Genomic DNA, 11,803 nt, shown 5'->3' on the forward strand with positions numbered 1-11,803 from the left:
AACATAACATATTTCTACCTTTCCAAATATGTCAAACACTTTAACATTATAAATCTAAACGATTCGTCAAGTAGCCCATCTTCATATCCGTGAATTAGGAGATTAACGCAAACACAAGTTTACATTAGGACTACTTCCCCTTTGGAGTATATTGGGTCTGTGGCTCAAAAGAAAGATAGTGAATAATCTATCAAGGACATATAGTAACATCTATTCATTATAAAATATGACAACCCCATTTTATGGTGAGTAATGTTTCAGTATAAGCAGACCGTAATACAACAATGGCAAGTAAGGCGGACATATATACTTTGATGATAGACTACTTGTTTGATGTTGGGTTAACAATGTTATACCCAGGGGAGGATTTACTTGGGGGCCAGGGTGTTCACCCGAACACCCTCGGCAAAAAAATACAGTGTATATATGGGGTAAATTTTATGTGTTTATGTGCATATATTAAATTTTGAACACCCTCGGCAAAAGATTACAGTGTATATTTAGCTTTTTTTCTTTTCCGAACACTCTGAATGAAAATCCTGGATCCGCCACTGGTTATACCCATTCATTCTACAGAAATTTCAAACATTAAAGTTCAAAAGAAAAAACATAAGAGCTCAAGATTCATCGTCCATGTAGTATTAATTATCAGGAAGCAAACAAGAAAATCATAAGAGCCCAAAATACAGTCACTATAGTATTATTATATCCAAAACATAAACTTAGTAGTAAGTGGTAAGGTCTTCCCAAGTCATAAGGGGCGTAAACTTAGTAGTAAGTGATAAATTTTGTCAGTTCTCATAACCACTATTTCTCTTTGTAAACTTTTTACAACCGTCCAACTAATGTTCTGTCAACAAAAAAATTGAATTCTGCAATAGGCTTCATTTGCACGACTTCCCTGTTTCAGAAAATTTCAACAAAAAAGAAAATCAGTGCAAAGTTTGTAAATCGGGGTGTTAAACAACAAAAAACCGTAACTTCAGCGAAAAAATATAAGGAAAGATAGGCCTATGTATGCAGTAAACCAACAAATATCTTAAATTTCTACGTACTACAAGTATTCTTGATATGTTTACAACCCTTAGAAAAATATGAAATTTAAGCAAGAATCGTAGATGTTGTCCAACAAGGAAAATCATATTTTCAAAATAAGTTCTCCTAGGCGGTCAAGTTTCATTTCTCGGTCTATTACAGACAGTAAGAGGATAGAAGGAAGCAATTCAAAGTTCAGTAAATATCCATAAACAGGTGATGTCATTAATAATGGTAAATATGCTGGAATTTAATTCATATTTTTTCTTCCCTGGATTAAGCTCTTATTTTCAATCTTTCTAGAGCCCAATCTCTTATATCTTCTATCATATCCCTAAATATCTTTCCAATTATTATATCTACGACTTCTTTAGGTAGTAGTTATCTTAATCCTAATATGCCTTGTAGTAAATTGATGAAGATTTCTCATAGGAGAAACATGTGGTAAAAGATAAGCTAGGAAGTAAAAAAGGTTTGATATAAAAAATACTCACCTCCAACCTATAATTTTGCCGGAAGACTTACACATGAAATTTGATAAAGTCCAAAAAGAATTAATTGCATCCAAGATTCCTTTACAAAAGAGGATAAGTTTTGAGGGTAATAGAACCCCAAGTATAGGAAGAAACTGTTAGGTATTTGGTGTGAATGGGAAATGAAAGTTTTATTTCCTTTGCCTTTTTCGGATTTTTTTTTTTTTGTCGAAAAGACACACCTATTTCGTTAACAGACACCTGTTGTTGGTTATAAATATCTAGTCATCCCTTCAGATTTTCCTAATGAAAAATTCTGAATTCTTCTATCTTCTTCTTTTGCACTTCATAAAAATTCTGTGTGATTTTACGACCTTCGAGTGGTTCGCTGTCACCAAAGTTTGCAGTACCGCTACTACGGTGAGTAAATCGTTCTATCCTGGGAGGATATATTCCATAACCTCAGGTACATTGAGGGGAATAATTTCCTTAAGGACACACTGTGCATTCAGTGGGCTCGATTTAATTCCTACACATATTTTCAGATACTGTTCTTCTGATTTTCGTTTCTGAAATTTGCTTTTGTTTCTGTTTAAGTATATTTTTGAATACAGGTTACTAACAATCTTAAGGAAATTACAATTTTTACAGTCTGTGTTCATCGCTCTTCTGTTTATTGGAAACTAAACAAGAAAGAGGAAATTTTTGTCTATGAAATAGGACAATACCAACATCTGAAATATCCCTTCAGTATACGGATAAGCATCTATAATATTGATGCTTTCCCTTTTTATGATTTCAAAATAGTAATGTAGGAAGGGACAAAAAATAGCGATTCACCAGGAAGTCATTTGAGCTTTCTCATTTGAAAGACTTGAGACGTTGATGCTCTAATAACATTTGGAAAAGAAATTTGGCACCGAATGGAAAGAAATTAGTTGGTGCTGAAACAGACACGAAGAAAGTTTTTGTTTCAAATTCGAAAAAATGTCTGTTGGGAGACTGATTTAGTGTCTGGATATTCACATGTGTCTTTTATTTAATGATATTATTTTTCTGTGTCCTGCTTTGGACTAAAAAAAAAAATGAAAGGATGGTTGATGTGACAGATGAGGAGCAATGCCTCAAGATTTGATCTTAAGTGAATGTGATGTTCTTCCATTAATATGCTCCAAATGTTTAACTGAATATGAAGAGTTGTCATCAAATGAATTAACCGATGCAACTTTTCGGGCGTAATTTGTTTGTTATGGTTATTGTTGGGAGAGATTGGAATGACATTAAAATTGAGTTATATTTTCTTCACTCCCTTGTCATTTAATCTCCTTCCCTTATGATTTATTAAATTCATGTTTTATACATGTTAGGGTAGATATTTATTATTTGATGATCTCAAAGTATATTCTATGGCAGAAACATTAGTAATACATGGCAAGGTGCTGAAAATTTATCTCATCAACTTAACTTGAAATTTCATTCATTGAGATCATCAGTTATAATTTTCAGGAAGTATGGAACCAACGATGAAGTGTTTTTCTTTATAGTCTACTTAGAAAAGAAAATCACTCTTTTGGGGGAAAAAAAAAATAATACTATTTTTGGAGACTAAAACCTTTGTGGTTTTCTACTCCACTGTTTGGAGATTAAAATCTATGTGATTTTTTACTCCAAGTTACTACTCGGTTTAAAGAATATAAAAATTTTATCGAGTTAGTAAATTCGGTTTAAAGAATATCAAAACTTTGCTGAAGTTAGTAAATTGTGTTGGTTTGAAGAAATAAAATCTTCATTGGTTCTCATTGTTTTGAAGGAAAAAAAAAGTATTTTTCCAGAAATAAAAGTACTATTTCCTGAGATAAAAAGATATCTTTTTCCAGGAATAAAAAGTTACTTTTTTGGAAATTAAAATCTTCAGATTTCCTACTCTAGCTTTGAGATGAAAGTTTTCGTAACTTTCTACTCATTTGTTTACTCGATTTGAAGATATAAAAACTTCATCGAGTATATATAAGTTTCTGCATTCGGTTTGAAGATATAAAAACTTCACCGCTTTATTCTCTGGTTAAGTGGAAAAAAAAACTTATGATCGTAAGGATGTTCATTGCATTCTATGGTACGACTGACTGATAGAGATGAAAATTAAAGGAAAATTCTAATTGGAGGTTTAAAGTGTGAACGGACACATTTTTTTTCTATAACTCCTTGTGATTGTCCTTCTGATTGCAAAATTCAGTGGCTAAGAATTTATATGAAGAGGAACATATTAATTGCTGGACATTAAATATGTCCATGTTATCTATGTTCATGGCAAAGCCTTCTTCATCAGTCACGTTTCCTGTGTCCCTAACAGTCTCAAAGAGATTCAGGCCATCAATTTCTTACTGATAATTTAAGTGTTGATAAAGTGGTTATGATGCAAGGAGCAGGAGCTAGTTTCTTTAGTTCTCCTTTTACTAATGGGTGACTAGTACGTACGAGACTGATTCACGGGAACTAAGTCCATACGTGTTTAATGATGATGTTGCATTGTGAAGGAACAATTTAACATAGATGGTAAATGCCTTATAAACAAATTCTGGTTTGCCTCAGAACTTGTGAGGGGAAGCTATCCTTACAGCTAGTCGAATACTCAATCGAGTGCCCCATAGTAAAACACAATCTATTCCATATGAAAAGTGGACAGGAAGAAAGCCTCATTTGAAATATTTCAAAGTGTGGGGGTTGTTTGGCCAAAGTGAAAGTTCCTAAACCCCAAAGGGTAAAAATAGGACTTAAACCCGTTGATTGTGTTTTGATTGGATATGCCACAAATTGTAAAGCATATCAATTTTGGTGTACAAATAAGAAAATCTGACATTCATGTTAATACGGTAATTGAATCATATAATGTTGAAACTATTTATCCGTATAAAAAGGAATGTGCGACGTCTAGTGAAAGATCTAAACGATCTTGGAAAGAAACAAAGGAAAGTACACATAACAGGAAAATCCAAGGAATAGTAAACGTCAAAGGATGTCTATATTCTTTGGACTATATTTTCTGATATTTTTGTTGGAAAATGAGCCTCAAACTTTTCAAAGAAGCTATGATTTCTTTTGAAGCTTAATATTGGAAAGAGGCAGTCAATAGTGAAAATTGAATTCATATTGAACAACCATACATGTGAATTGGTTGATCTTGCTCCTAGGGACAAACCTTTGAGTTCCAAATGAATTTTGAAAGGAAAATGAAAGTTGATGGCACTATTGACAAATGCAAGGCAAAATTTGTTGTGAAATGTTATAGACAAAAAGATGGCCTTGAGTATTTTGACACATACTTGCTAGTAACAAGGATTATATCCATACGGGTATTAGAAGCATTGGCAGTCGTGTATGGTCTTGAAATTCACCAAATGGATGTTAAAACAGCTTTCTTAAATGGTGAATTGGAGGAAGAAATTTACATGGAACAACCCGAGGGTTTGTGGTTCCTGATAAAGAAAAGAAAGTGTGCAAACTTGTAAAGTCGCTTTATGGACTTAAACAAGCACCCAAACAATGGCATGCTAAATTCGACCAAACCATGTTGGCAAATGGCTTTAAAATCAATGAGTGTGATAAATGTGTTTACATTAAAAACACTCCAGGTCACGAAGTCATTGTTTGTTTGTATGTTGATGACATGCTGATAATGAGCAAAGAAATGGCAGATATAAATGCTACAAAGCGCATGCTGGCTAGCAAATTTGACATGAAAGACTTAGGAGTTGCTGATGTAATCTTAGGAGTTAGAATTCATAGAACTCCACAAGGTATAGCATTATCACAGTCTCACTACATAGAGAAAGTACTTAACAAGTTCAAGTACTTGGATTTCAAGATTGCCAGAACTCCAATTGATGTGAGTTACGCACTTCAAAAGAATGAAGGTGAAAGTAAATCACAAGGGGACTATGCGAAAGTGTTGGGAAGTCTAATGTATATCATGAATTGTACACGACCAGATATAGCATGTGCTATTAGCAAACTGAGTCGGTTTACAAGTAATCCCAATTACACACATTGGATGGCAATGAAACGAGTTTTGGGGTATCTGAAACATACTCAAGACTATGCTTTGCATTATAATAAATATCCCGAAGTGATTGAGGGATATAGTGATGCAAATTGGATCACTAGATCGTCTGAAGTTAAATCCACAAGTGGGTATGTTTTCACAATTGGGAGTGGGGCAGTGTCTTGGAAATCATCCAAACAGACTTGCATCGCCCGTTCCACTATGGAATCTGAATTCATAGCTTTAGACAAGGCCGGTGAAGAAGCTGAATGGCTCCGGAATTTCTTAGAAGATATTCCATTCTGGCCCAAACCTTTGGCTCCTATATGCATACATTGTGACAGTCAAGCAACAATAGGTAGGGCAGGGAGCGTAATGTATAACGGAAAATCTCGTCACATACGACGAAGACACAATACCGTTAGACAACTCCTCTCTAGTGGCGTTATCACGATTGACTATGTAAAGTCAAGAGATAACGTAGCGGATCCGCTTACAAAAGGCTTATCTAGAGAAGGAGTTAGTAGATCATCAATGGGAATGGGGTTAAGGCCGAGGACAAGTCATCATGGCGGTAACTCTACCTAGCAGACTGGAGATCCCAAGAGCTAGGTTCAAGGAGATCAAACAAAGTTATGACTGACGGTTCAACATTGTCAAACAACTCAACCCATTCTCGGATGAAGACAATGTTAAGAAATAAGGATAAAACTTTATGGCTTGTTAATGAGTTAATAAAGCATTAAGATTTTTAATGATTATCTAAATCTGGCAGTGTATGACCAGATAATGTGGCTATAGGACCACATGTTTAGAAATCACCTATGTGAGTGTGAAGTGTAAGCCGCTTCAAGGAGTATGTTAGGTAAAGGCCCATGCTCTACGCACTCATGAAACCAGGCGGTGTTCATGGCTAAAACGAACACAACCGTGAGAACCATAGACGGTTAAGGGTTAATTGTGTGACATATGGTTGTCTAGGTATACACCAAAGCTCGACGGTTCAAAGATATCAAATCTACCGATTGACCGAGTATATCCGACATATGTTCACTACGGAAAGTTCAAAGGGAAACCTACTTATCCAGATGCAATTAATCTTTATTTGTAAATCACACACTTGTCCGTGCATTTTTATATCATAGAGCCATTCCCCATTCATGTGGGGGATTGTTAGGTATTTGGTGTGAATGGGAAATGAAAGTTTTATTTCCTTTGCCTTTTTCGGATTTTTTTTTTGTCGAAAAGACACACCTATTTCGTTAACAGACACCTGTTGTTGGTTATAAATATCTAGTCATCCCTTCAGATTTTCCTAATGAAAAATTCTGAATTCTTCTATCTTCTTCTTTTGCACTTCATAAAAATTTTGTGTGATTTTACGGCCTTCGAGTGGTTCGCTGTCACCAAAGTTTGCAGTACCGCTACTACGGTGAGTAAATCGTTCTATCCTGGGAGGATATATTCCATAACCTCGGGTACATTGAGGGGAATAATTTCCTTAAGGACACACTGTGCATTCAGTGGGCTCGATTTAATTCTTACACATATTTTCAGATACTGTTCTTCTGATTTTCGTTTCTGAAATTTGCTTTTGTTTCTGTTTAAGTATATTTTTGAATACAGGTTACTAACAGAAACACCCCTAGAACCAGGACAAGGTTTGATTTAACTACTATAAATACAAACGTCTCCTTTTGCAATAAAATATATTCCATCTCTTCTTCCATCTGATTTTCCCCTCGCCCATTTTGCTTTCGCCCTCTTAATGTCACGACCCAGCCCCGTGGGCCGCGACTGACACCCTAGTTGGGCACCCAAACGTACCTATCCATATCGAATCACATACAAATAGCATATATGGCTATAACTGCTATATGTCGTCTCAAACTGTATCTGACACAAACATAAGCATATACATATATCGAAAAGCCGGCAAGGCTATCAAATATCTCCAAAAAGCCGACAAGGCTGTCAAATATGTCAACAGCCGACAAGGCTGTCAAATGGCACAACGGCCCAAAACACATATACAAATGCACGCCGACAAGGCTGCCATAACGAATAGAATCATACAAACACATCGGAACAGAAGTAGGCACACATACCCACAAATACGTTTACAGACCTCTAAATAGACCAACCGAATCATATGGCGGGACAGGGCCCCGCCGTACCCCTGAACAAATACATACACAACGAACGAAACTGTATACCAAAACATATGCTCTGAAGTGAGAAGAGCACTCCGAACAGCAAAGGAGGATGTCCTAAACTGGTGGATCACCAAACTGCGCATCTGTACCTGCGGGCATGAAACGCAGCCCCCCCGAAGAAAGGGGGGTCAGTACGAGATATGTACTGAGTATGCAAAGCAGAATATACAGAAAACAAACCTGAGACATAAAAGAAACAAAAGTGCCGAACATAAGTGCAAATCCAATCATATCAAAATGTTTAGTTTCAAACATGTAAGTCATGCATAGGGTACAGAAGAATATGGTCGCCCGCCCGTCGATGGCGCCATAACACAGCATAACACCAGAAAGTTTCAAATCTCTGTATCCCCGTCACATATCACATCACCGCATAACGCCATACACAACATAACACCAAATATAAGTAGAACCCGACCCTCTTTTGCGAGTAGCTCGGTGAACCATAAACACAACATAACTCCGGAGTGTATCAAAACGCGCACGATAACAGAACCGGCCCGGGACTCGGCGAAAGGAATAACAGAATGCACGAATAGAGTCGTGAGTAGTCATATGCATAAAATCATTTTCATAAATTCAAACATAAGCAAAATGGTCATATTTGAAAATCGAAATAATAGTTATACTAGTCTTTCAAAAGTTCCCGAATTACATAAAGGGAAGTCGTGGGACCCACGGACGGGAATTTACCCAAGTCGGGCCCGCTTATGGAAAACATACTCATTATACATAATGCAAACTCTTATAAAAATATTGGAGCAATCCGAGCATTTATACGAAAGATATGACATTCAAAATTTACGAATTCTTTAAAGTGAAACCCTTTTGGTGCAAAGTTCGGAGAACGATTATTTCGAATACATAAAGTTTCATATTTCATCAAATCATGCATAAGAATGCCAAAGAACATATACGGATCATAACATGCTCGGATGTCGGATTTGGAATTTCCTTAAGGCTCTAATTTAGCCTATGAAAAACTAAGACATGCCAAAAAGAAAGGAAGTTGCCTTACATACCTCGAATGCACTCCAAGATAGCCAATCTAAGTAAATCCCAATCTACGCCTCGGGCTCCCCAAGGTCTACAATTACGCCAACGAATACCAAACATTAGCTATGGGCACTTAAGCCATTCATTCCAAACTAATCATTAAATTCTACAGAAAATTCGGCAGCACTTCCCCTGTAAATAGGCCATCCCGAGAATTTATCTCGCTCAAATCAACAACAACAACCACAATAACCAACCTAGTAACATCGATAACCAATTCGAAAGGCAAAACAACATTAATAGCTTTCTTTTACATCTTTCAACAACTTTCCAAATATTCGTTTCGACGACTTACATTCAAGCCACATTATCGCTCATACATTCGATTATTAACCCAAACCCATACTAACAACATTCAAGAACATTCTAAACAATTCACATAATATTTCCAACGATCCGAAAATTTTTCCACTGTTGGCCGAAAACAGTCCCCTTTAGCCGAGCAGCCCTCTTTTCATTTTTCCTCATTTTCAAGTCATGTTTTGCGTCACAATCCACAATATAACAATATGACTTTCATAAAATATACAAATTACATCAACGCACAGTGAGCCTCAAAACAGCCCGCATAATCTCAACATCAGTCTTAAGTCATTAAATGCTCAATTCCATACTAGAATTCGTAACGACGACACTAAAGCGCTTAAGCGATAATAATGCGATCTTCGGCATATTATATGACTCACATTCGTCCACACTACACATATACATATGTTAATGGTTCTCATATATAAAGATTACATTAAGTGCACCAAAATCTCCAAATCAGTCCGCACATTTACCATATCAATTTTGGGACATTAAACTCTCATTTCCAACATAAAAGTCACCACAATAACCATTACGACGCTAAGCGATATTAATTCATTCTTTGCCAAACATTTGGGACCATATATACGGCCACACCCACCTATGTACATATAGATGGTTCTAATTTATTTCTTCACTCTACAACAATCAACATGAAATAAGAATTAATTCATCAATTCCATTTTCCACACCCATGTACACGGCTAGAACACCCATCACACAACCCCACTTACAACATACTATATTTCATAATTTCCATCCATATTAACATACCATAACATGAATAAAATGTTCACAACACATAAAACAAGAGCAAACTTACCTTTCTCCTTCAATTCCACAAATGGGTTAGGGTTTGAAATCTCTTGAATGAAGGACTTGATCGCTCCAACGACACCTCCACGCTACTTAGGGACCTCAAAATAGTGGGTTTGTACCCAAGAATTAATTTTGGAGAGGCAAAACTTGGACTTGAATTTCCATGGTCCAAGCCGTGAGGTTGGAGGGAGTATTTCTCTCCAAGGTCTTGATTTTTCTCTCTCTAGTGTTGAAGTGGAAATGAGAAAAGATGACTTAAGGGTCATCTTTTAAGCCCCCAAAATATCTCTATTACCTTTGGCCCACACAATGTGTTGGACCAATTAAAATTGGCCACACAATGTGTGGGACCTTTTTGTGGACCACACGGCTACAAGGCCATTTTTGGGCAAGATTTTTAATTTCAATTTTATGAATTGTGGTCCCAATTTTTCCTAAGTGTTCAATGCCCACAATTTTATATACAACTTATGTCTCCGAATAAAATCAAATGGTCAAAAATCCCGACTTCAAATCCCGGAATAGTCTAGGCCTTAAATTATCATAGTTAATCTGGATTGTCCCAATGTATAAAAATACGGGACGTAACACTTAACAGGTTCATTTAAAACATTAGCATCAAAGAAAGATACTTTTCTCTTAGTCGAACCAATTGCAAGATTTTTATTGGATGTTGCCGAAGCCCCAAGGGACAATTGATTTTCAAACAAATGTTATCTTTTGGAGACAACATGAAAGATTTCAATAATTAGTAAAGTCTTCAGTTACCGCCAAAAGTTATGGTAAGATGGTAAGTATCTAGGATTCGAGCTTTAGTAAGATGGGAAGTACTATCTCAGATTCGAGCTCTGGTAAATGGTAAGTACTATCTCGGATCCGAGCTTTCAGGACAGAGTCGTTTCTCAAGGAAATCAATAGCCTCAAGCAGTAAGAGACACAGACATACCTTTTGTACACTTCTCCAAAGGTGCCGCCCCAAAGCTGCTTCCGAAACAATCCTATCATCAACAAATTTCTCAATATTCGAATAATTTTTTTTTGCAAGTAACTAATTACCTTACCAAGACGGTACGCTACTTAAGTAAGGCGATTAATGTCTTCTTCAGCCTCATACCGATCACACATAAATAACACAACCTTAATATGAAACTTACTGTAAGCACAAGAGATCAACCATTCTGTTACTCTTCAGGATTGTTCACAATATCACCCCCCCACTTGCTTACTTTATTGATGATTTTATGCATTTACTTTCATAAATTGTCTATATATTTAGTAGATGTGGCTGTGCTGAATTTTCATATGTGTTCCTTTCTGATTTTGAGATGTCTTTCATGGATTAACAGATTTTGAGATTCATAGCTTGTCAAGTTACAATTTTCTAAAAGCAGGAACAATGCATTTGTTCTTCAAAATTTCCCTTTTCTTCTTTTTCTTTTTTGTTAGTACATCATCATCATCCCCCTTGATTACAACCACCCATTGTATTCTACCACTCTATATGAACTCAGTAAAGTAAAAATCAGAAGAGTGCTACTCTAACTAGTGAATAGGCCAAGCAGGTAAAGACATAAAACAATATTCACTAATGCAATTTACACTTGTATCAAAGTTCATGGAAGCTAACTAAATAAGACCAGAAACTACTAATTCTTATTGGTAGTAAAAGAAATATTAAGGTTGAAATGGCTATTCACTTCAGTCTTACATGCACCATGTCAAGGAGCAGTGGGGACATATCATTCACATGTTGATAGTTGAAACCAAACTTCTACTAATGAGACTACGAATGACACAAAAATCCTAAACCAGAAAATTACATCGACTAATGCAGCAGCATAAAAATGCATTCATAG

The 11,803-nt window shown here is 36.0% G+C and overlaps 1 long non-coding RNA gene across 1 annotated transcript; it reads right to left on the reverse strand.

The window, feature by feature from the left end:
- Window positions 1-7,486: 7,486 nt before the first annotated feature.
- On the reverse strand, window positions 7,487-10,165 carry LOC132615608 (uncharacterized). Its single transcript, XR_009572760.1, has 3 exons — window positions 9,952-10,165; window positions 8,786-8,850; window positions 7,487-7,852 (listed from the first exon to the last, which is right to left on the reverse strand). It is a non-coding gene; the product is annotated as an uncharacterized LOC132615608 (long non-coding RNA).
- Between the last annotated feature and the right edge of the window lie 1,638 nt (window positions 10,166-11,803).

Source organism: Lycium barbarum, chromosome 10 (genome assembly GCF_019175385.1).
Source record: "Lycium barbarum isolate Lr01 chromosome 10, ASM1917538v2, whole genome shotgun sequence".
Classification (NCBI taxonomy): Eukaryota; Viridiplantae; Streptophyta; class Magnoliopsida; order Solanales; family Solanaceae; genus Lycium; species Lycium barbarum.